This window comes from Nerophis ophidion, linkage group LG19 (assembly GCF_033978795.1).
Source record: "Nerophis ophidion isolate RoL-2023_Sa linkage group LG19, RoL_Noph_v1.0, whole genome shotgun sequence".
NCBI classification, from domain to species: domain Eukaryota; kingdom Metazoa; phylum Chordata; class Actinopteri; order Syngnathiformes; family Syngnathidae; genus Nerophis; species Nerophis ophidion.
In genome coordinates, this window is record NC_084629.1 from 48,536,479 (window position 1) to 48,562,406 (window position 25,928).

Genomic DNA, 25,928 nt, shown 5'->3' on the forward strand with positions numbered 1-25,928 from the left:
AGTAGATTACACAGTACAGTACATATTATTAGTAGATAGCACAGTACAGTACATATTATTAGTAGATAGCACAGTACAGTACATATTATTAGTAGATAGCACAGTACAGTACATATTATTAGTAGATTGCACAGTACAGTACATATTATTAGTAGATTGCACAGTACAGTACATATTATTAGTAGATTGCACAGTACAGTACATATTATTAGTAGATTGCACAGTACAGTACATATTATTAGTAGATTGCACAGTACAGTACATATTATTAGTAGATTGCACAGTACAGTACATATTATTAGTAGATTGCACAGTACAGTACATATTATTAGTAGATTGCACAGTACAGTACATATTATTAGTAGATTGCACAGTACAGTACATATTATTAGTAGATTGCACAGTACAGTACATATTATTAGTAGATTGCACAGTACAGTACATATTATTAGTAGATTGCACAGTACAGTACATATTATTAGTAGATTGCACAGTACAGTACATATTATTAGTAGATTGCACAGTACAGTACATATTCCATACAATTGACCACTAAATGGTAACACCCCAATAAGTTTTTCAACTTGTTTAAGTCGGGGTCCACCTTCATCAATTCATGGTAACTTCCTGGAAATTTGGGAATTTTGAGAAAAACAGTTTTTTTTTTTTTTAAAAATTTTTGAAGAATTTTGAAGAATGTCCAATTCATTGCAATGGGAATTTCCCCCAAAAATGGGAATTTAGGGAAAAGACGTAAATTTGGGGAAAATGGTAAAAACTTGAATGGTCTGAATGATTTGAAGTAGTTGGTGTTGACGTTTTCCAAATTGGTCGAGAAATGTTGAAGTTGTAACATATTATATTGAAAAATTGTATTACGGAAATCCTGGAATTTTGGGGATTTTTCCAGTTCAAAAACAACTTTGTTTTTTTTCCTTATTAAGGGGAATTTTTGGACGGTAGAACGGTTGAAATGCGTTGAAAAATGTGGGAGGAGTAGTCGCCAGAAAAAAGGGTGGAAATAGGACTCTGTAAAACCAGGAATTCTGGAAAGTCCTGGAAATTTTTTGAATTTGGAAAAAGGTTAGTTTGAATTTCCAGAATGGTGGAATTTGTTAAAGTGGAATGGGTTGAAGAATTTGGGAATTGTGGAAGTTTGAAGGATGGCCAATTCATTTCAATAGGAATTTCCCCCAAAAATTCAGAATTTTCGGAAAAGAGGGTTTATTTTTTGAAAATGGTAAAAAAAAAAAAAACTTGAATGGTGTGGATGAGTTGAAATGGTTGGTGTTGACGTTTTCCAAATCGGTCGAGAAATGTTGAAGTTGGAACATGTTCGATTGAGAAATTGGAATTTTGGGAATTTTTACAGTTCAAAAAACAACTTTGTGTTTTTGTCCTGATAGAAGATTTTTCTGGACGTTGGAGCGGTTGAGTTGTCACCAGAAAAAAAGGTAGAAATAGGGCTCTGGAAAACCAGGAATTCTGGAAAATCCTATCATTTTTTTGGAACTTAGAAAAAGTAGTTTGAATTTGCAAGATGGTGGAATGTGTTGAAGGTGGAATAGTTTGAGTAGGTTGAAAAATGTGGAAATGGTGGAAGCTTAAAAATGGCCAATTCATTTTCAATTGGGAAAAATGTCCCGGAAAAACTAATTCTGGGAAATCTGGGAATTTTTGGAATTTGTCAATGGGAAGACACGCCAACATCTGGAGAATAATAATAATTAAAGCTGTAAGCAGCGATGGACGGGACCCACTTTTGCTGATGTTTCCTGCCTTTACCCACTCAACATATCTTTACCTGCACATTACCTACCTTCCCTGCATCCTGGGGTCCCACTGGTGCTTCTTTCTGTCACCCATACACACTGGTGCTTCCTGCCATCACCCAGTCAACATATCTTTACCTGCACATTACCTACCTTCTCTGTATCCTGGTGTCACACTGGTGCTTCCTGCCATCACCCAGTCAACATATCTTTACCTGCACATTACCTACCTTCTCTGTATCCTGGAGTCAAACTGGTGCTTCCTGCCATCACCCAGTCAACATATCTTTACCTGCACATTACCTACCTTCTCTGTATCCTGGTGTCACACTGGTGCTTCCTGCCATCACCCAGACAACATATATTTACCTGCACTTTACCTACCTTCTCTGTATCCTGGAGTCACACTGGTGCTTCCTGCCATCACCCAGACAACATATCTTTACCTGCACATTACCTACCTTCTCTGTATCCTGGAGTCAAGCTGGTGTTTCCTGCCATCACCCAGACAACATATCTTTACCTGCACATTACCTACCTTCTCTGTATCCTGGAGTCAAACTGGTGCTTCCTGCCATCACCCAGTCAACATATCTTTACCTGCACTTTACCTACCTTCTCTGTATCCTGGTGTCACACTGGTGCTTCCTGCCATCACCCAGACAACATATCTTTACCTGCACAGTACCTACCTTCTCTGTATCCTGGTGTCACACTGGTGCTTCCTGCCATCACCCAGACAACATATCTTTACCTGCACAGTACCTACCTTCTCTGTATCCTGGTGTCACACTGGTGCTTCCTGCCATCACCCAGTCAACATATATTTACCTGCACTTTACCTACCTTCTCTGTATCCTGGTGTCAAACTGGTGCCTCCTTCTTTCACCCAGTCAACATATCTTTACCTGCACAGTACCTACCTTCTCTGTATCCTGGTGTCAAACTGGTGCTTCCTGTTGATTTTTGCTGAGTGATGTCAATGTATGAAATCGAGGTCTGAGTGAGACCTACATAGAAGTTTTTGTTTCATGTCTCGACAACATTTCTAACGGAAGTTACAAGCAGTTTTGTCTGTGTTGTTTTATTAGATGGCAATTCCTGACGTGTGTGTCAAATATGGTGAGTTTTGAAGCATGTTAAGGGGGTCAAATTACAGCTCAAAGAGGCAGCGGAGTAGTAATAAGGAATAATAATAATAATAATGATAAAACTTTAGAAATCCAATAGGGTCCTCTGTCCCAAAGGGAAATTCGGTCCCTAATAAAAATAATAAATAGATGAATTTTAGTGTAGAAAACCATATAAATGCTCTGGATTTTATAATTATGCAAAGAAGGAATGTCTTTGCATGTGTCAAATATTAAAAGAAAAGCGCTACGATTGCGAAATTGTCGCAAATAACATTTCCTTGCAAGCCAGTGCATTTTATTAGTTACTAAAACAAGTGTTTACATTGCGATCAATTATCCCTCATTAATATTAACATGAATAATGTAGCCTTTAATTGTTTGTAAATATTTGTTATGTGACATGTAAAATACGCTCCATGGTCGCAGTGTCGTGCTCGCCCCCTCGTGTGTAACAGGAGACAGACCCTAAACACAGATGTTTCCGGGTCAGCCAGCGAGACCTCAGACAATGTGGTCAGCATGTAAATCACCTCCAACACCAGTGGCCCCTGAATCCACCGCGATGTGGGCGTTCCTCTGACAAAACATTGGTCACGAGCTGACGAAAAAGGTGGGGGAAGTTTTTTGTTTTGTTTTACTAGGTTTTGTGTTTGAGGACAAATATGACAGAGACCTTCCCAATATGTTGGTGTGTATGCTTCACTGATAACACTATTTGGTCAACATCCTTTTGTCCTACCATCTTCGGCGGTTCGTGAACTCACCATAGCGTGGACTGTGACGCAACAGTTTGTTTACATGTAAAATCTTCCATTCCTACTTTGTCTCATTTTGTCCACCAAAGGTTTTATACTGTGCATGAATGCACAAGAGTATTTGGTGAACATCCTTTTGTCCTACTAATGTCGGCGGTTTTTGAACTCACCATAGCGTGGACTGTGACGCAACAGTTTGTTTACATGTCACATCTTCCACTCCTTCCTTGTCTCATTTTGTCAACCAAAAGTTTTATACTGTGCGTGGATGCACAAGAGTATTTGATGAACATCCTTTTGTCCTGCTAGTTTCGGCGGTTCTTGAACTCACCATAAATGTCGACTGTGACGCAACAGTTTATTTACATGTAAAATCTTCCACTCCTTCGTCTCATTTTGTCCACCAAAAGTTAGTGAGTCTGGTGTCACAACCAGTGAGCATCCGGACAGACTAACCTCCTCCAACCTTAGAGGACAAAGCTACGAACAAAGGGAGACTGGGCTTTCTGCTCCGCCGCTCCCAGTCTGTGGAACGCTCTCCCTGACCACCTGAGGGCACCACAGACTGAGAATGTTTTTATTTAAAAAAATGTAAAGCTTTTTTTGTAGATATATGCCGGCTAGTTCTATTTATTAAGCTGTTTTAGTTCTTATCTTTATTATTTTTTATTATATTTTTATTTGTTTAATACATTATAGCACTTTAAGGTTGTTTCCTCAATGTAAAGTGCTTTTACAAATAAAATCTATGAATATTATTATTATTATTAGTGTTCCCTGGAAGAAGAGTTGCATTTTCCTCCCTTAATGGCAGCTGTTTTCCACAAAGCTCGGTGCTAATGTGTTTGATGTGGACAATGTGACTCCACACCTGGGCTCTTGTTAGTGAGTCTGGTGTCACAACCATCCTTAAGGGATGGAAAGGATGAAATGTGGGGTGAAAAAACAACATTGTGTGTCCCGTTCAAAAGGCACAGGCGGTCCCTAACTGGATGAACATGTATTGACACTTCAAGCTTTCTTTCCGCTCTTGTCTTTTTTCCTTCCCCTATTACTTTGGGACAAATATTTCCACGTCATTGCGCCGGCAAAAAGTCTGGCCGATGGCGGCCTGGTGACGTCCATTACAGAACAAATTAGGCGCACTCGGATCCCAACCTGCAGGTCGAACGACATTACAGCAAAGTTTAAGCCGTTAGACGGCTTGAAAAACTTATTAGGGCTTAGCGCTGAGGTAGCAGTTTGCTATTGATTTTACGATAGCTAGGTATGATGATTTATGGAGTGCTGGTGTCAGTGGAACAAGCTGAAGGACACACAATATCATCTCCCACATCATTAAAATTCACAGGTCTCCAGAGCTTAGCTCATCAAGTACTGTTCACCACCTTGGAATTTCATGCACACACACACACACACACACACACACACACACAATCAGAGGCAGAAATAACCAGATAAAATGTGTATTCTGGCCATCAACGTTCATTTTCTCACCACCCTGATCAGGGCTGTCCAAAGTGTGGCCCGGGGCCCATTTGTGGCCTGCAGCTAATTGTTTACTGGCCTGCAGCACATCATTCTAAAAATACTAAAACATTTTTTTTTTATATTAAAAAGTGGATTAAAGGAGCAAACAGGTGAAATGCAACAAGAAAAAGTTGCATTCTTGACTCTAATAACACCATTTTTTTCATAATTTCTCAAAAAATAATGACTCAAAATCATATTGATAAAAATTATTGATTGATTTAAAGACAAAAAGGACATAAATACAACAAACATAAAAGCTTGAAAAATATGAAAATTATTTTAAAAAATACATAATGATTATATACTAATTGAAATTATACAAATTATTCTATTGATTGTTATAATAAATATATTAAAATAATTACACCCTATATAAAGTGTATATATAGTATCATATATATATATATATATATATATATATATATATATATATTTATTTTTTTTTTTATTTTTTTTTTTTGAGGCTGATATAGAGATTTAAGTGTTGAATGGAAAAAAATAATTAAAAAGCATGACTATTTATGAGTGGGGCACTTTTGGATCCCGAAGAATTTTAGTGGAATTTAATAACAACTGTCTTTGATTAAAAAAATATATAACATTCAAATCAATTTTGCTATGAATTATTGACCAATTTAGGGATCCAATCACTTTATCAAATATTCCACTTTGAAAATCTCTTTGGTACAAATATTGTATATTTTGTATTCTTGACCTAAAAATAGGGTTTTGACAAAAACCTTGTAAAATGTAAAAAAAAATGATGAAATCGAATTAGAGCAGGGGTCACCAACACGGTGCCCGCGGGCACCAGGTCGCCCGTAAGGACCAGATGAGTCGCCCGTTGGCCTGTTCTAAAAATAGCTCAAATAGCAGCACTTACCAGTGAGCTGCCTCTATTTTTTAAATTGTATTTATTTACTAGCAAGCTGGTCTCGCTTTGCTGGATATTTTTAATTCTAAGAGAGACAAAACTCAAATAGAATTTGAAAATCCAAGAAAATATTTTAAAGACTTGGTCTTCACTTGTTTAAATAAATTCATTTATTTTTTTACTTTGCTTCTTATAACTTTCAGAAAGACAATTTTAGAGAAAAAATACAACCTTAAAAATGATTTTAGGATTTTTAAACACATATACATTTTTACCTTTTAAATTCCTTCCTCTTCTTTCCTGACAATTTAAATCAATGTTCAAATATTTTTTTATTATTATTATTGTAAAGAATAACCAATACATTTTTATTTAATTATTCATTTTAGCTTCTGTTTTTTTGACGAAAAATATTTGTGAAATATTTCCTCAAATTTATTAGGATTAAAATAAAATAAAAATATTCTGGCAAATCTAGAAAATCTGTAAAATCAAATTTAAATCTTATTGTAAAGTCTTTTGAATTTATTTTAAAATTTTTGTTCTGGAAAATCTAGAAGAAATAATGATTTGTCTTTGTTAGAAATATAGCTTGGTCCAATTTGTTGTATATTCTAACAAAGTGCAGATTGGATTTTAATCTATTTAAAACATGTCATCAAAATTCTAAAATCAATCTTAATCAGGAAAAATGACTAATGATGTTCCATAAATTTTTTTTTTTTCATTTTTTCAAAAAGATTCCAATTAGCTAGTTTTTCCTCTTCATTTTTTTCAGTGGAATTTAACATTTTAAAGAGACGAAATTGAAGATAAACTATGTTTCAAAATTTAATTTGAATGTTTTTCGTGTTTTCTCCTTTTTTAAACCGTTCAATCAAGTGTTTTTTTCATCATTTAAAAAACCTTCCGTACGACGGAATGACAGACAGAAATACCCATTTTTTTTATATATATCTATATATATATATAGATATATATATATAGATTTATTTATTAAAGGTAAATTGAGCAAATTGGCTATTTCTGTCAATTTATTGAAGTGTGTATCAAACTGGTAGCCCTTGGCATGAATCAGTAGCCAAGAAGTAGCTCTTGCTTTCAAAAAGGTTGCTGACCCCTAAATTAGAGATTCAAGGGTATAATGACAAAAAATAATATAGGACTTATTTTTAACATTTTTTAAGACTGAAGTCCTTCTGGGCCCCTAGGACCTAAGTTGAGGGAGCCCCAACAATTAAAAATAGAATTGATATTGTATTGGTTTTGAAAATGAAAGAATATAAACATGGCCCCAGCTTGCTTTGATTTTCCCGTGTGCGGCCCTCAGTGGATAAACTTTGGACACCCCTGCACTACATCATAACCACGACCATACCTTCCCCTCACCTGTGAAGGTTGTCAGCCAGCTTCCTGTGCAGCACATTTATGTTGTGCTTTGCGTACAAGCCCGGTTCATGTGTGTATCAATGGCAGGCAATGCAGGTCAAAAGGTCTCCCTTTGATAAAGACTAAAGAGCACACCTAGTCACTAGAATGTGTGGTACACTACAGCCCCCTGTCGGCCTGTGGAGGTACTGCTGGATGCTGCTTAACGAGCCCTGCTTGGATGATTTGCCACAAATGTCTCTCATTATCTGACTTTTATTCCTATTGTTTTCCAGCACTTTGAAAACCACCTTTCTGTTTTTTTTATGTGCAACATTTAGAGAAGACATTAGCTAAACATTGAGAATAAGTCTGTCTAACGTGCACACTATGTTTGATTGGGAACATCATTTTCTACCCCCCCCAGCCCAAACAACCTCAACAAGATAGAATAGAATACAATACATTAGAATAGGAAAGAATAGAATACAATAGAAAGTACTTTATTGATCCCTGGGGGAAATTCAGCACCACAGTTTGCTCACAATAGACAATAAACATGTAAGTGTTTTACATTTGAATAATATAAATGCAGTCTATTATTTACATGTGAATAATATAAATACAGTCTATTATTTACATGTGAATAATATAAATACAGTCTATTATTTACATGTGAATAATATAAATACAGTCTATTATTTACATGTGAATAATATAAATGCAGTCTATTATTTACATGTGAATAACATAAATACAGTCTATTACACAGCATTATTCACATGTGAATAATATAAATACAGTCTATTATACAGCATTATTCACATGTGAATAATATAAATACAGTCTATTATACAGCATTATTCACATGTGAATAATATAAATACAGTCTATTATACAGCATTATTCACATGTGAATAATATAAATACAGTCTATTATACAGCATTATTCACATGTGAATAATATAAATACAGTCTATTATACAGCATTATTCACATGTGAATAATATAAATACAGTCTATTATACAGCATTATTCACATGTGAATAATATAAATACAGTCCATTTTACAGCATTATTTACATATGAATAATATAAATACAGTCTATTTTACAGCATTATTCACATATGAATAATATAAATACAGTCTATTATACAACATTATTCACATGTGAATAATATAAATACAGTCTATTATACGGCATTATTCACATGTGAATAACATAAATGCAGTCTATTATACAGCATTATTCACATGTGAATAATATAAATACAGTCTATTTTACAGCATTATTCACATATGAATAATATAAATACAGTCTATTATACAGCATTATTCACATGTGAATAATATAAATACAGTCTATTATACAGCATTATTCACATGTGAATAATATAAATACAGTCTATTATACAGCATTATTCACATGTGAATAATATAAATACAGTCTATTATACAGCATTATTCACATGTGAATAATATAAATACAGTCTATTTTACAGCATTATTCACATATGAATAATATAAATACAGTCTATTATACAACATTATTCACATGTGAATACTATAAATACAGTCTATTATACAGCATTATTCACATGTGGATAATATAAATACAGTCTATTATACAGCATTATTCACATGTGAATAACATAAATACAGTCTATTATACAGCATTATTCACATGTGAATAATATAAATACAGTCTATTATACAGCATTATTCACATGTGAATAATATAAATACATTATACATTTAGAGTACAATGTATTTATATTCACAACAAGGGCGCGCTTACCAAGTTTCGGCTTGCAAACTTTGGCACTTCTCTCTTGTCTTTCAGATTCCTGTGGATAACTCCTCCTCCTCCTCCTCCTCCCCCCCTCTTCTTCCTCAAGGATGCCAGATTCTCTCCATCATCTCCTCCAGCCGTGAGGTCTAACTGGCAGGGCAGGGGCGTGGGTGAGGACACGCTGGCAACGTCTGCTGGTGAGTAATGCAAGTACAGACAACACACACACACACACACACACACACACACACACACACACACACACACACACACTCGGGCCTGGAAAAGGACGGGCTGTAAGATGGCGAGATGTGCACCCCTGCAGAGACTTGGCGCACCCCACTGGCCAGCTGGAGGTTTGGGGAGAGGAGACGCTGCCAAAGCTGGCTGACAGAGCAGGTGAGTGCTGCAGGTGCAAGGCGGGGGTGAGGCCTGAGGTGACTCTCATACCTGCGGCCCATCATCGCTAATTATCTCCGGCAGCAAAGGTACAAGGAAAGCGGGCGGACACATTAAAGGCCTACTGAACTGAGATGTTCTTATTTAAAGGGGGATAGCAGCTCCATTCTATGTGTCATACTTCATCATTTCCCCATATTGGCATATTTTTGCTGAAAGGATTTAGTAGAGAACATCCACCATAAAGTTTGCAACTTTTGGTTGCTAATAAAAAAGCCTTGCCTGTACCGGAAGTAGCAGACGAAGGGGTGTGGCTACCGGTGTGGTGACCGCCAGTGTTTGTGAGGGAAGCCCCGTTTTTCGACGAGGCAAAGCGAAGGCAGCCGTTGGGGCTGAGATTCTTTTGATCCCCTCCTCCACGGTGGAAGCATCCCAGGTTCAGGGGCGGCCGGTCGGAGAAGGCGAGAGAGTCCGCAGCTGCCTCTTTGACAGGTGCATGTGGAACGACGAAAGCTCTCCGCTCATGTCTACGGTAAGAGCCGACTTATTACCACCATTTTCTCACCGAAACCTGCCGGTTGACATGTGGTAGGGAACCATGTTCGCTTGACCGCTTTGTTCCATAATAAAGCTTCACCTTGGGGAATGTAAACAAGGAAACACCGGCTGTGTTTGTGTTGCTAAAGGCGACCGCAATACACCGCTTCCCACCTACATCTTTCTTCTTTGACGTCTCCATTATTCATTGAACAAATTGCAAAAGATTCAGCTACACAGATGTCCAGAATACTGTGGGATTATGCGATTAAAGCAGACCACTTATAGCTGGGATCGGGCTGGAACCAAATGTCCTCTACAATCCATGATATCTCGCGCACGCCTCATCATACCACGACGTTTTCAACAGGATACTTCTTAAAGACATGCACCAGGGGATAGGCCCCTCCCACTTCCAAAGACATGCACCTGGGGATAGGCCCCTCCCACTTCCAAAGACATGCACCGGGGATAGGTTGATTGGCAACACTAAATGGTCCCTAGTGTGTGAATGTGAGTGCGAATGTTGTCTGTCTATCTGTGTTGGCCCTGCGATGAGGTGGCGACTTGTCCAGGGTGTACCCTGCCTTCCGCCCGGATGCAGCTGAGATAGGCACCAGCGTCCCCCGTGACCCCAAAGGGAATAAGCGGTAGAAAAAGGATGGATGGATGCACCCTCTTTCTTTTTGTTTACTGTTGGTTTCCACGGGCACTGAGCCACCTCACCTGTCTTAGTTTAGTAATTAGTGTTCCCACCAGGTGTTTTGGTTGATCACTGCCCTTTATTGTCTTCTGTCACCCTGCATGAGTTGCTAGGTCAGTGTTTGCTATACGCAAACAACGAAGCCAGAGTACGGCACACATCGCGTATAAACAGCTCTCTGATTAGTACCCGGCAGCAGGTGAGCGTGCCAAACACTAATCAGAGGCAGGTGAAACCAATCAGCACCCATGGTAACCAAAACAAACCCAGGGGTGCACAAAACAGGAACAAAGGGAGTCCAAAACTAAACAGAACTTGACTAAACAAGACACAAACCAATAGTACACGGTGGAGAGGCGGAGCCGGCGAACGAGCAGCGGGGCAGGGCACGCTGGAGCCTGGCCCAAGATGGCGGCGAGGAGGCGGAGAATGCGGCTGAGCGGAGAGGCAGGGCGTGCCGGGAGCGACGCCACAGTCATGTGCAGGTGTGTGGATCGCGCACCAGTACACAATTAACTTATCTCCTCACGATGTATAAAAGGGGAGAAGGAGGAGAGATCGGGGCAGCGACTGAGGAGCGGAGGCAACGAGCAGACGAGGACGACGACGGCTGAAAAGCGGACCGTGAACGAGCAGTGGAGAGGAGCAGCTGAAAAGCGATCCGACCTGGAGACAAAGCTTTATTTGGAAGAAATAAAGAAGTCAAACCTGCTAAAGCAATGTCCTTCCTGGGTGGTCCATTGAACCCGAGCGACGACAGCAAGCTTCGTTCACAAGACCAAAAGGGGTACAACAAAAAGCACGCACGAGGCAGATAACAAATCTAAAAGAGCTAGCATGGAAGCTAAAAAACAAAAGGAGCTTAGCATGGAAGCTAGCAAAAACAAAAGGGCCTAGCGTGGAAGGTAGCGGGTAGCGGGCAGGAAAACAGAAGTCGTTACTTCCATTTTCTACCGCTTATTCCTTTTGAGGTCGCGGGGGCGCTGGTGCCTAGCTCAGCTAGAATTGGGCGGAAGGCGGAGTACACCCTGGACAGATAAACAGACAAATTTCACACTCACATTCACACCAATTTAGTGTTGCCAATCAACCTATCCCCAGGTGCATGTCTTTGGAGGTGGGAGGAAGCTGGAGTACCCGGAGGGAACCCACGCAGTCACGGGGAGAACATGCAAACTCCACACAGAAAGATCCCGAGCCTGGATTTGAACCCAGGACTGCAGGACCTTAGTATTGTGAGGCAGACGCACTAACCTCTCTTCCACCGAGAAACCAAGTCATTACTTGTAGAATGAAAACAAATCGGAAGCAGGGAGAAGACAGTAACAGTAAGCTACAAACAGACACCGAAGTATAGCTTACCGCTACGCTGCAATGACACGACAGGAGCGACAACACGGAAGTGACATCGACAATAGTCCAGCCCTGACTTGATGGGAAGACAGGTCTAAATAGGAGCGGGCTGATTGACACCAGGTGTGGCCAGGTGCCAATCAGCCGCAGCTGAGGGGACACAGCACTCAGGGAGAAAGATAGGAAACAGACAAAATAAGAGTGTTGACAGGAACTAAAGACAGGAAATACTACAGATAAACAGGAAACACTAAAACACAAACAAACTGTCAGGGGCAAGCTTGACAGTTGCCCCCCCTCCCATAGCGGATACCAGACGTTTTAGGAACCCTCCTGCCATGGAAAATAGAACCCTGCTGCAATTGGCGGACACTCTCAGTCAGCACAAGGCATGACATTCCCAAAATCACGATCGATCGGCACATTCCTAGTTCGAATAATCGATTTTTTTTGTTTCCGTAAATCGCCAGTTCCATCCAACTAACAATCTCCAGAAAATAAACCTGCATATTTTGAATTTGGAAAGAAACCCTGCATCCAGAATGAAAATGACCGTACAATTCCTAAACGCCGTCATACGGTTGGAAAGTTGCAACCAAGAGTGGAAAAGTCTTCCAGCCAAGCAGCCAACGCCAAATCCACCATCTTTGGTGTGAACAGTTTGCAGGCAGAATATGCAAATGAACACAAAGTGGAGCAATTTACCTCAGGACTCTTCATCACGGCGCTGTCGACCCGAAGCTGTTTTACAAGCGCCGCTTCGGATGCCGGAGGTGTCGGTCCCGGTAAGGAATAACAGGCCTTTAATGTTATGAATATCAGGCTCCGCCCCCCCCCCCCCCCTCCCTCGCTCTCCATCTATTTGCTTCATCTTGCTTCATCAGTTCCAGAGGCTTATTATGGCGCCCTGACAAGGTTGATAAATGACACTGCTCACGCCAGATTCCAAACGTGAGGCTCAAGTGCCAATTATCTCTGCAGACCTGCTTAATAAGGGGATCGCTTGTTAACTATCTGATCCCGGCGCCGCCATCATTTGTCATGAAGGCCCCCGTGTTTACCTCCGAGACGCCACCTCCCCTGCCTAACTTATGTAAAACCTGCATCTTTCTTGCTTTAATGACCTTTTATTAGCAGCCTGACATCATGATTAAGTTCAGCTCCAACAAACACACACAATGAAGTACACAATTACTCTCTCACACACTCGCAGCGATCACAGTCCAGGAGAAGAATGAATATTGAGCTCCGTTTGATCCATTCTGCCCAATTTGCCGGAGCACCTGGAGCCGTGCCACCGCCTTCGGTTTTTCTGAGCCCGTGATGGATGCTCGCGGGAGCTTATTTCCATCTTCTGCTGATTTGTAAAGATGATAAGCGCTTTGACCTCGACTCATCATCGCAGCTCATTAACACGTTTGTTTGCTCCACCTTGGAAGGAGACACAAACAAAGATGTTTACTCCCCCCCCTCCCCCCCTCCCCCAAGCCTTGTAGTTTCCAGTCCCAAACTCCTCTTAGGTCTCTCGGTCTCAGATGAATCAACGCTGGCTGTGGTCGGGGAGCTGGCAAGATGGCGAGAAGGCGGCCCTCCCTTCTCTGCGAGGATGTTAGCATCCTGTCAACCACATCTTGAAGTCTGGCTGTTGGCCTTAATATGAATGCTCTTCCTGGGAAAGCAGCAAATAAAATAGTTTGTAAGTCTGCATAGCCAAAGGACTTTGTCTCCCGTCATGAAACACCTCCAGCTCGTAAAGTACTTCCAGAGGTCACTAGGAACATTCCTGGTAACCTTAGGCTATGTACCTTAGGCTATGTACCTTAGGCTATGTACCTTAGGCTATGTACCTTAGGCTATGTCTACACTAAGACGGTTAACCCCTTCAAACAATAATTATTTAGCCTAAGCCTTGTTTCAACCAGACTAAAACATCGTCTAAGGTTCCCCTTCTTCAATCTCCGGATGAAGCGCTGGCTGTCCAGGCTCGGGACCCAGGGTGGACCACTCATCTGTTGGGGACGTCTCTGCACCGCTGACCTTTCTCTGCTCGGGATGGTCTCCTGATGACCCCACTATGGACTGGACTCTCACTATTATGTTAGATCCACTATGGACTGGACTCTCACTATTATGTTAGATCCACTATGGACTGGACTCTCACACTATTATGTTAGATCCACTATGGACTGGACTCTCACACTATTATGTTAGATCCACTATGGACTGGAATCTCACTATTATGTTAGATCCACTATGGACTGGACTCTCACACTATTATGTTAGATCCACTATGGACTGGACTCTCACTATTATGTTAGATCCACTACGGACTGGACTCTCACTATTATGTTAGATCCACTATGGACTGGACTCTCACTATTATGTTAGATCCACTGTGGACTGGACTCTCACACTATTATGTTAGATCCACTATGGACTGGACTCTCACACTATTATGTTAGATCCACTATGGACTGGACTCTCTCACTATTATGTTAGATCCACTATGGACTGGACGCTCACACTATTATGTTAGATCCACTATGGACTGGACTCTCACACTATTATGTTAGATCCACTATGGACTGGACGCTCACACTATTATGTTAGATCCACTATGGACTGGACTCTCACACTATTATATTAGATCCACTACGGACTGGACTTTTACAATATTATGCTAGATCCACTACGGACTGGACTCTCACTATTATGTTAGATCCACTATGAACTGGACTCTCACACAGTATTACGTTTAATTCACTATGGACTGGACTCTCACGATATTAAGTTAGATCCACTATGGACTGGACTCTCACTATTATGTTAGATCCACTATGGACTGGACTCTCACACTATTATGTTAGCTCCACTATGGACTGGACTCTCACACTATTATGTTAGATCCACTATGGACTGGACTCTCACACTATTATGTTGGATCCACTATGGACTGGACTCTCAACTATTATGTTAGATCCACTATGAACTGGACTCTCACACTATTAAGTTAGATCCACTATGATCTGGACTCTCAATATTATGTTAGATCCACTATGGACTGGACTCACACACTATTATGTTAGATCCACTATGGACTGGACTCACACTATTATGTTAGATCTACTATGGACTGGACTCTCACACTATTATGTTAGATCCACTATGGACTGGACTCTCACTATTATGTTAGATCCACTATGGACTGGACTCTCACACTATTATGTTAGATCCACTATGGACTGGACTCGCACTATTATGTTAGATCCACTGTGGACTGGACTCCCACAATATTATGTTAGATCCACTACGAACTGGACTTTCACAATATTAAGTTAGATCCACTATGGACTGGACTCACTTACTGTTATATAAGATCCACTATGGACTGGACTCTCACACTATTAAGTTAGATCCACTATGGACTGGACTCTCACACTATTATGTTAGATCCACTATGGACTGGACTCTCACACTATTATGTTAGATCCACTATGGACTGGACTCTCTCACTATTATGTTAGATCCACTATGGACTGGACTCTCACTATTATGTTGGATCCACTATGGACTGGACTCTCACTATTATGTTAGATCCACTATGAACTGGACTCTCACTATTATGTTAGATCCACTATGGACTGGACTCTCACTATTATGTTAGATCCACTATGAACTGGACTCTCACACTATTAAGTTAGATCCACTATGGACTGGACTCACACTATTATGTTAGATCCACTATGGACTGGACTCTCACACTATTATGTTAGATCCACTATGGACTGGACTCACACTATTATGTTTGATCCACTATGAACTGGACTCTCACACTATTATGTTAGATCCACTATGGACTGGACTCTCACACTATTATGTTGGATCCACTATGGAATGGACTCTCACTATTATGTTAGATCCACTATGGACTGGACTCTCACTATTATGTTAGATCCACTATGGACTGGACTCTCACACTATTATGTTAGATCCACTATGAACTGGACTCTCACTATTATGTTAGATCCACTATGGACTGGACTCTCACTATTATGTTAGATCCACTATGAACTGGACTCTCACTATTATGTTAGATCCACTATGGACTGGACTCTCACTATTATGTTAGATCCACTATGAACTGGACTCTCACTATTATGTTAGATCCACTATGGACTGGACTCACACTATTATGTTGGATCCACTATGGACTGGACTCTCACACTATTATGTTAGATCCACTATGGACTGGACTCTCACACTATTATGTTAGATCCACTATGGACTGGACTCTCACACTATTATGTTAGATCCACTATGGACTGGACTCTCACACTATTATTTTAGATCCACTATGGACTGGACTCTCACTATTAAGTTAGATCCACTATGGACTGGACTCACACTATTATGTTAGATCCACTATGGACTGGACTCACACTATTATGTTAGATCCACTATGAACTGGACTCTCACTATTATGTTAGATCCACTATGGACTGGACTCTCACACTATTATGTTAGATCCACTATGGACTGGACTCTCACACTATTATGTTAGATCCACTATGGACTGGACTCTCACTATTATGTTAGATCCACTATGGACTGGACTCTCACTATTATGTTAGATCCACTATGGACTGGACTCTCACACTATTATGTTAGATCCACTATGGACTGGACTCTCACACTATTATGTTAGATCCACTATGGACTGGACTCACACTATTATGTTAGATCCACTATGGACTGGACTCTCACTATTATGTTAGATCCACTATGGACTGGACTCTCACACTATTAAGTTAGATCCACTATGGACTGGACTCACACTATTATGTTAGATCCACTATGGACTGGACTCTCACACTATTATGTTAGATCCACTATGGACTGGACTCTCACACTATTATGTTAGATCCACTATGGACTGGACTCTCACACTATTATGTTAGATCCACTATGGACTGGACTCTCACTTTTATGTTAGATCCACTATGGACTGGACTCTCACACTATTATGTTAGATCCACTATGGACTGGACTTTCACAATATTATGTTAGATCCACTATGGACTGGACTCTCACACTATTATGTTAGATCCACTATGGACTGGACTCTCACACTATTATGTTAGATCCACTATGGACTGGACTCTCACACTATTATGTTAGATCCACTATGGACTGGACTCTCACACTATTATGTTGGATCCACTATGGACTGGACTCTCACACTATTATGTTAGATCCACTATGGACTGGACTCTCACACTGTTATGTTAGATCCACTATGGACTGGACTCCCACACTATTATGTTAGATCTACTATGGACTGGACTGGACTCTCACACTATTATGTTAGATCCACTATGGACTGGACTCACACTATTATGTTAGATCCACTATGGACTGGACTCTCACTATTATGTTGGATCCACTATGGACTGGACTCTCACACTATTAAGTTAGATCCACTATGGACTGGACTCACACTATTATGTTAGATCCACTATGGACTGGACTCTCACACTATTATGTTAGATCCACTATGGACTGGACTCTCACACTATTATGTTAGATCCACTATGGACTGGACTCTCACACTATTATGTTAGATCCACTATGGACTGGACTCTCACTTTTATGTTAGATCCACTATGGACTGGACTCTCACACTATTATGTTAGATCCACTATGGACTGGACTTTCACAATATTATGTTAGATCCACTATGGACTGGACTCTCACTATTATGTTAGATCCACTATGGACTGGACTCTCACACTATTATGTTAGATCCACTATGGACTGGACTCTCACTATTATGTTAGATCCACTATGGACTGGACTCTCACTATTATGTTAGATCCACTATGGACTGGACTCTCACACTATTATGTTAGATCCACTATGGACTGGACTCTCACACTATTATGTTAGATCCACTATGGACTGGACTCTCACACTATTATGTTAGATCCACTATGGACTGGACTCTCACTTTTATGTTAGATCCACTATGGACTGGACTCTCACTATTATGTTAGATCCACTATGGACTGGACTCTCACTATTATGTTAGATCCACTATGGACTGGACTCTCACACTATTATGTTAGATCCACTATGGACTGGACTCTCACACTATTATGTTAGATCCACTATGGACTGGACTCTCACACTATTATGTTAGATCCACTATGGACTGGACTTTCACAATATTATGTTAGATCCACTATGGACTGGACTCTCACTATTATGTTAGATCCACTATGGACTGGACTCTCACTATTATGTTAGATCCACTATGGACTGGACTCTCACACTATTATGTTAGATCCACTATGGACTGGACTCTCACACTATTATGTTAGATCCACTATGGACTGGACTCTCACACTATTATGTTAGATCCACTATGGACTGGACTCTCACACTATTATGTTAGATCCACTATGGACTGGACTCTCACACAATTATGCATCTGTGGTCCCCTCTAATGTTTCTCATTGTAATCCAATTGGGTTTTTCCTTGCCCTGATGTGGGATCTGAGGGGAAGATGTTGTTGTGTCTTGGTCAGCTGTAGCAAATGTGTTAAATACATACAAACGGAGACTATTAAGCTCTTGCCTTTCTATTTACTCTTCGGGCGCTTCTTAGTCACGTGACTGCCACAGTCCAATCAGCTGTACTTATATGCCGGTAGCAGGAAGTGACTGGAATGCTCTTGCTCTAGCTGTTTACTCTTTGGGAGCTCGGTGCACTCTCCCTTGTCACGTGACCGCCGCGGTCCAATTAGTGGTGCTTATGAGCCGGCAGCAGGAAGTAGCCAGGAGACAGGACATGAGAGATGGATGACATTTCTGCTCAAAGTAGTTTTTAAACCTTGTTTTCACCTGAAATATTGTGCTGACCCATTTTAAAGTACATGACTATTTTGTCACTTTATAGAGCAGACTTCCATTGTTTGTCATGAAGCTGTGTTTGACTGTAGAAGCTGAGTTGGTGAGTCCATATTGATGACAATAGCACTTCAAGCACAAATCTTTCTTCATTGCAAAAGTCTTTGTGGCATATTCTCAATCCTCCTTATTAACATCTTTATGACTTCAACTAATGATCAAAATTGTGTATTGAATGTACTTTTATGTGTGTTTAGATCATAAGCACATTAGTGCACTGACTGCTTTAAATAGGTCATAATTATGCTGCCAATGGTTATTTTAGCATTTTTTTGCTTATTGTGATTCTCATGTTTATTGATTTATATTGTTACCATATTGAGGAAAGAACTAGAAAATTATTGAATATTTATTAAGAATACTAAATAATATATTGAATGATATATTATGAATACTTGATAACACAATTTAGTGTTATTTAATGACGATTATTTGTGTAGACATGGATTTATAAGAATGGTTCTGGCTCTTACACAGGCCAGGCTTCTCTTTTTGATGGCCAGCTAAGAAAGAAGCATCTAGTCCAAGGATGGGTTTTGGAAGATTCCATCCAGGAAGCTGAGCACCACCTGGTCTGTCCGGGCAGGTAGGAGACTCTCCAGCCAACACTTTACAATTGTCACTTTACCTGCAGCACATGGACTGTACTGCAGTATTTTTTTCCAAGAACTATTAAGTGTCAGCTGAGATTTAAACAAGATCCAGAAACTCTGATTGGATTAAATTTAATTGTATATATAAACCCCGTTTCCATATGAGTTGGGAAATGGTGTTAGATGTAAATATAAACAGAATACAATGATTTGCAAATCCTGTTCAAGCCATATTCAGATGAATATGCTACAAAGACAACATATTTGATATTCAAACTCATAAACTTAATTTTTTTTTTGCAAATAATAATTAACCTCGAATTTCATGGCTGCAACACGTGCCAAAGTAGTTGGGAAAGGGCATGTTCACCACTGTGTTACATCACCTTTTCTTTTAACAACACTCAATAAACGTTTGGGAACTGAGGAAACTAATTGTTGAAGCTTTGAAAGTGGAATTCTTTCCCATTCTTGCTTGATGTGCAGCTTAAAGGGGAACATTATCAGCAGACCTATGTAAGCGTCAATATATACCTTGATGGTGCAGAAAAAAGACCATATATTTTTTCAACCGATTTCCGAACTCTAAATGGGTGAATTTGGGCGAATTAAACGCCTTTCTGTTTATGGCTCTTTTGGCGATGACGTCAGAATGTGACATCACCGAGGTAATACAGCCGCCATTTTCATTTTCAACACAGCTCTGTTATTTTCCGTTTTTTCGACTATTTTTTGGAACTTTGGACACATCATGCCTGGTGGGTGTGTTGTCGGAGGGTGTAACAACACTAACAGGGAGGGATTCAAGTTGCACCACTGGCCCCAAGATGCCAAAGTGTCTGCCGCCAGACCCCCATTGAATGTACCAAAGTGTCTCCACATTTGACCGGCGATGACAGACATGGCACAGAGATGTATGGATAACCTGCAGATGCATTTGCAACGATAGTCAACCAAATCACAAAGGTGAGTTTGTTGATGTTGACTCATGTGCTAATCAGATATATTTGGTCTCGGCGTGACTACCAGCTAATCGATGCTAACATGCTACGCTAATCGATGCTAACATGCTACGCTAATCGATGCTAACATGCTATTTACCGGCGGTGCTCAAGCAGACATGGCACAGAGATGTATGGATAACCTGCAGATGCATTTGCAACTACATTACGTTTCCTTCCACCCACATTTAATGCGAAACAAACACTTACCAATCGACGGATTTAAGTTGCTCCAGTGTCACAAGATGCGAAAGTCCTGATCGTTTGGGCCGCACATTTTACCGGCGATGCTAACGCAGCTATTCGGCCATGCTATGGCTATGAATAGCGTCAATAGCTATTCGCTCAATAGCTTCAGTTTCTTCTTCAATACTTTCATACTCCAACCATCTGTTTCAATACATGCGTAATCTGTTGAATCGCTGAAATCCGAGTTTGAATCCGAGCTAATGTCGCTATATCTTGCTGTGGTATTCCCATTGTTTGTTTACATTGGCAGCACTGTGACGTCACAGGGAAATGGCCAGTGTCTTCACAGAGAGCGAAAATAAGGCACTTTAAAGCTTTTTTTAGGGATATTCCGGGACCGGTATAATTTTGAAAAAACTTAAAAAGATACAACAAGCCACTGGGAACTGATTTTTATTGTTTTTAACCCTTTTGAAATTGTGATAATGTTCTCCTTTAAGTTGTCCAACACCCCGGGGTCTCTTTTTTTTCTTCGTATTTTAGGCTTCAAAAATTTCAATGGGAGACAGGTCTGGACTGCAGGCAGGCCAGTCTAGTACCTGCACTCTTTTACTATGGTGCCGCGCTGTTGTAACACGTGGTGTGGCACAGTCTTGCTGAAATAAGCAGGGGCGTCCATGATAACGTTGCTTGAATGGCAGTCTATGTTGTTCCAAAACCTGTATGTACCTTTCAGCATTAATGGTGCCTTCACAGATGTGTAAGTTACCCATGCTTTGGGCACTAATGCACCCCCATACCATCACACATGCAGGCTTTTGAAGTTTGCGCCTATAACAATCCGGATGGTTCTTTTCCTCTTTGTTCCCGAGGACACAAATGTCCACAGTTTCCAAAAACAATTTGAAATGTGGACTCGTCCGACCACAGAACACTTTTCCACTTTGCATCAGTCCATCTTAGATGATCTCGGGCCTAGAGAAGCCAGCGGCGTTTCTGGATGTTGTTGATAAATGGCTTTTGCTTTACATTGTAGAGCTTTAACTTGCACTTACAGATGTAGCGACAACCTGTGTTTAGTGACAGTGGTTTTCTGAAGCGTTCCTGAGCCCATGTGGTGATATCCTTTAGAGATTGATGTGGGTTTTTGATACAGTGCCGTCTGAGGGATGGAAGGTCACGGTCATTCAATGTTGGTTTCCGGCCATGCCGCTTACGTGGAGTGATTTCTCCAGATTCTCTGAACCTTTTGATGATATTATGGAGCGTAGATGTTGAAATCCCTCAATTTCTTGCAATGTCACTTTGAGAAAGGTTGTTCTTAAACTGTTTGACTATTTGCTCACGCAGTTGTGGACAAAGGGGTGTACCTCGCCCCATCCTTTCTTGTGAAAGACTGAGCATTTTTTGGGAAGCTGTTTTTATAGCCAATCATGGCACCCACCTGTTCCCAATTAGCCTGCACACCTGGGGGATGTTGCAAATAAGTGTTTGATGAGCATTATCAGTATTTATTGCCACCTTTCCCAACTTCTTTCTCACGTGTTGCTGGCATCAAATTCTAAAGTTAATGATTATTTCCCCCCAAAAAAAGTTTATCAGTTTGAACATCAAATATGTTGTCTTTGTCGCATATTCAACTGAGAATTAACAGATAGATCTGAAGATGATATGAGATTATTATGTTAAAAGTAAACAATAAAAAATATAAAAATAATTTATTTTTTAACACTTTAATGAGTGTTTGGATCAACCAACATTTTGGTGTGATTTGTTTTTAAGTGTCATTGCTCAAAAAATAACAATGAATTAAAATCAATGGTGTTATGAGTGTCTGTCTATCTGTGTTGGCCCTGCGATGAGGTGGCGACTTGTCCAGGGTGTACCCCGCCTTCCCTCCCGATTGTAGCTGAGATAGGTGCCAGCGCCCCCCGCGACCCCAAAAGGGAATAAGCGGTAGAAAATGGATGGGTGTTATGAGTTATTGACCTTTTAAAGGCTCCAATTATTATATAATCTCAAATATTCCACTTTCAAATCTTATTGGGTGAAAATATTGCATATTTTGTGTTTTTTCCATGAAAAACATTGTGTTCTTTGACAAAAAGGGCATACAACTTAAATCTTTAAAAATGTTATATTGACAGAATGACCTAATGTTGATTTAGTGATTTAAAACTTGAAAAATAATACAAATAATATTACTGAATAATGACACATTTTCAATATTTTTTAGACCAAAATCCTATGGGACCTGAGTGGAGGCCTAAATATATATTTTTTATACAAATATTGTATTGCTTTTTAAAAGAAAAAAAATGTCAAAATGGTCCCCGCTTGCTTTGATTTTTCAGTGTGCGGCCCTCAGTGGAAAAAGTTTGGACACCCCTGGTCTACATTGAAACACAGGGCGGCGGATGGACGGGGGAGGGGGGTCTTAAACGGTGGCATTGTTGTGTGTGGACAAGGATAAGGTTAGGTGGGATTCACCCTGCATAACCTTATCCAGCTCAGTGTAGAAGGAGCCTTACTTGTCCACTGTCAAATATACACAACATGGAAAATAGATGATTAGGAAGCCAGAGTCGGCGTGATCAGATCATCACAGCACCCCCACTTCCTGGTACTCGCGGACCACCCCCCCTCCCCCGGACTGTCTAGGCAGCATCTGCCCAGGAAAATAAAACCCCCGTTTCCTTCACGTGTAGTGAGGATGATTTGCATAACGTCCCCCTCTGTAAGGTGAAAACAGAATAATAATTGGCTTGCCCTTTTCTCTCTGCGTGTTGTAAAACAGTTAGGAATTAATTTGAGGATAACTGTGCAATTAATTCTAAATGCTAAAGACGGTGCGAGGGCTTTGAATGTAAAGGATGCACGGACGGAGGTCAGCGAGCAAAGACTTGTGGAACTCTGCTGCATCCAAACATCACCTGCTGTGTTTACCTTGGACTTTTGTATTGCTTTGACCATCCCTATTGTTTCATTTCATTTCATTATTTCTTTCATTCATTTTAAATAAATGCAACAACAGCATTTAGCAAGGATGAAAGGGAGTATAAACAAAGTCAAACTTATCATATCTGGTCCCAGGGCGACCATCAAGTTTATTGTCTCACACACATACTCCTTCTCCAGTCTTCTGTTCGGACTTCTACTGTCAAATGTTTTTATTTGATTCCCATCCGAGTCGCGACTCTCATTTATTCAGATTCAAAACAAATAAATTAAAAAAAAAAAATATATATATATATATATACATATATACACATATTTATGTACAGTGCAATAACTACTGCCTAGTTTCTCTTCTTATTTTTACTGTAATATTTTTATTGTTATTGTTGCTTTTTGTTTTGTATCTTATTGTAATATTTTCTATTTTATTTACATTTTTATTCCCATTATTTACTCTTTCCGTTTTAAATTATATCTCAATTCTGTACACTGCAGCTGGAATTTACATTTTTCTGAGGGAACTCTCCTGAAGGAATCAATAAAGTACTATCTATCAATGTATATATATATATGTATATATATATATATATATATATATATATATATATATATATATATATGTATGTATGTATGTGTGTGTGTGTGTATATGTATGTATGTATGTGTGTGTGTGTATATGTATGTATATGTACAGTATATATATATATATATATATGTGTATATATATATATATGTGTATATATATATATGTATGTATGTGTACAGTATATATGTATATATATATACATATATATATATGTGTGTATATTTATGTATATATATATATATGTGTATACACAGGCCAAAAGTTTGGACATATCTCATTCAAAGCAATTTCTTTATTTTCATGACTATTTACATTATAAATGTTCACATCAAAACTATGAATGAATGAACACGTGGAGTTATGTACTTAACAAAAAAATATGAAATAACTGAATAAATGTTTTATGTCCCAGTTTCTTTAAAATAGCCACCCTTTGCTTTGATTACTGTTGGCATTCTCTTCATGAGCTTCAAGAGGAAGTCACCTGAAATGGTTTTTACTTCACAGGTGTGCTTGAGAGTTCATGGAGAGAATGCCAGGAGTGTGCAAAGCAGTAATCGGAGCAAAGGGTGGCTATTTTTGAAGAAACTAGAATATAAAACATGTTTTCGGTACATAATTCCACATGTGTTCATTCAAAGTTCTGATGTGACAATCTACAAGGTAAATAAATAGTCATGAGAATAAAGATTGAATGAGAAGGTGTGTCCCAGCTTCTGGCCTATACCAGGCCTGGGCAATATTTTTGACTTGGGGGGCCACATTTAGCGAAAAGAAATTAGTCTGGGGGCTGGTATATCTATTTTTAGGGACACTAATACAAAACTTCACAATAATGTCTGTTTGAATGCTAAAAACGTTATGACAGACCACATTAAAAAACGTAATGGAATTTTTCAAATTTTCTATGAAGGATAAAACACTGAATATTGACAACATATGAATGTCACACCCCCTCTCCATCCACATATTTTACAATCAAGTGAAATGCAACAAAAATGCAACATACAGTGAAACATGAACACAAAGGATACAGAATAAAGTCAGCTACAATCTGATATATGTAATATATCACTAAACTTTAAAACTTCTTGTGAAAATCTCCTTCCGTGTCTGTGGAAACGCTTCCCGCCTCGTCTGAGCTGCTGTGACACAGATTACCATAGTAACTAATTACATGACCATAGTAACTAATTACATGACCATAGTAACTAATTACATGACCATAGTAACTAATTAGATGAGCATAGTAACTAATTACATGACCATAGTAACTAAATAGATAACCATAGTAACTAATTACATGACCATAGTAACTGATTAGATGACCATAGTAACTAATTAGATGAGCATAGTAACTAATTAGATGAGCATAGTAACTAATTAGATGACCATAGTAACTAATTAGATGA

The 25,928-nt window shown here is 39.4% G+C and overlaps 1 long non-coding RNA gene across 1 annotated transcript; it reads left to right on the forward strand.

The window, feature by feature from the left end:
* The first annotated feature begins 19,051 nt into the window (after positions 1-19,051).
* On the forward strand, positions 19,052-24,161 carry LOC133537813 (uncharacterized). Its single transcript, XR_009802850.1, has 3 exons — positions 19,052-19,232; positions 19,667-19,775; positions 23,327-24,161. It is a non-coding gene; the product is annotated as an uncharacterized LOC133537813 (long non-coding RNA).
* Positions 24,162-25,928: the final 1,767 nt, after the last annotated feature.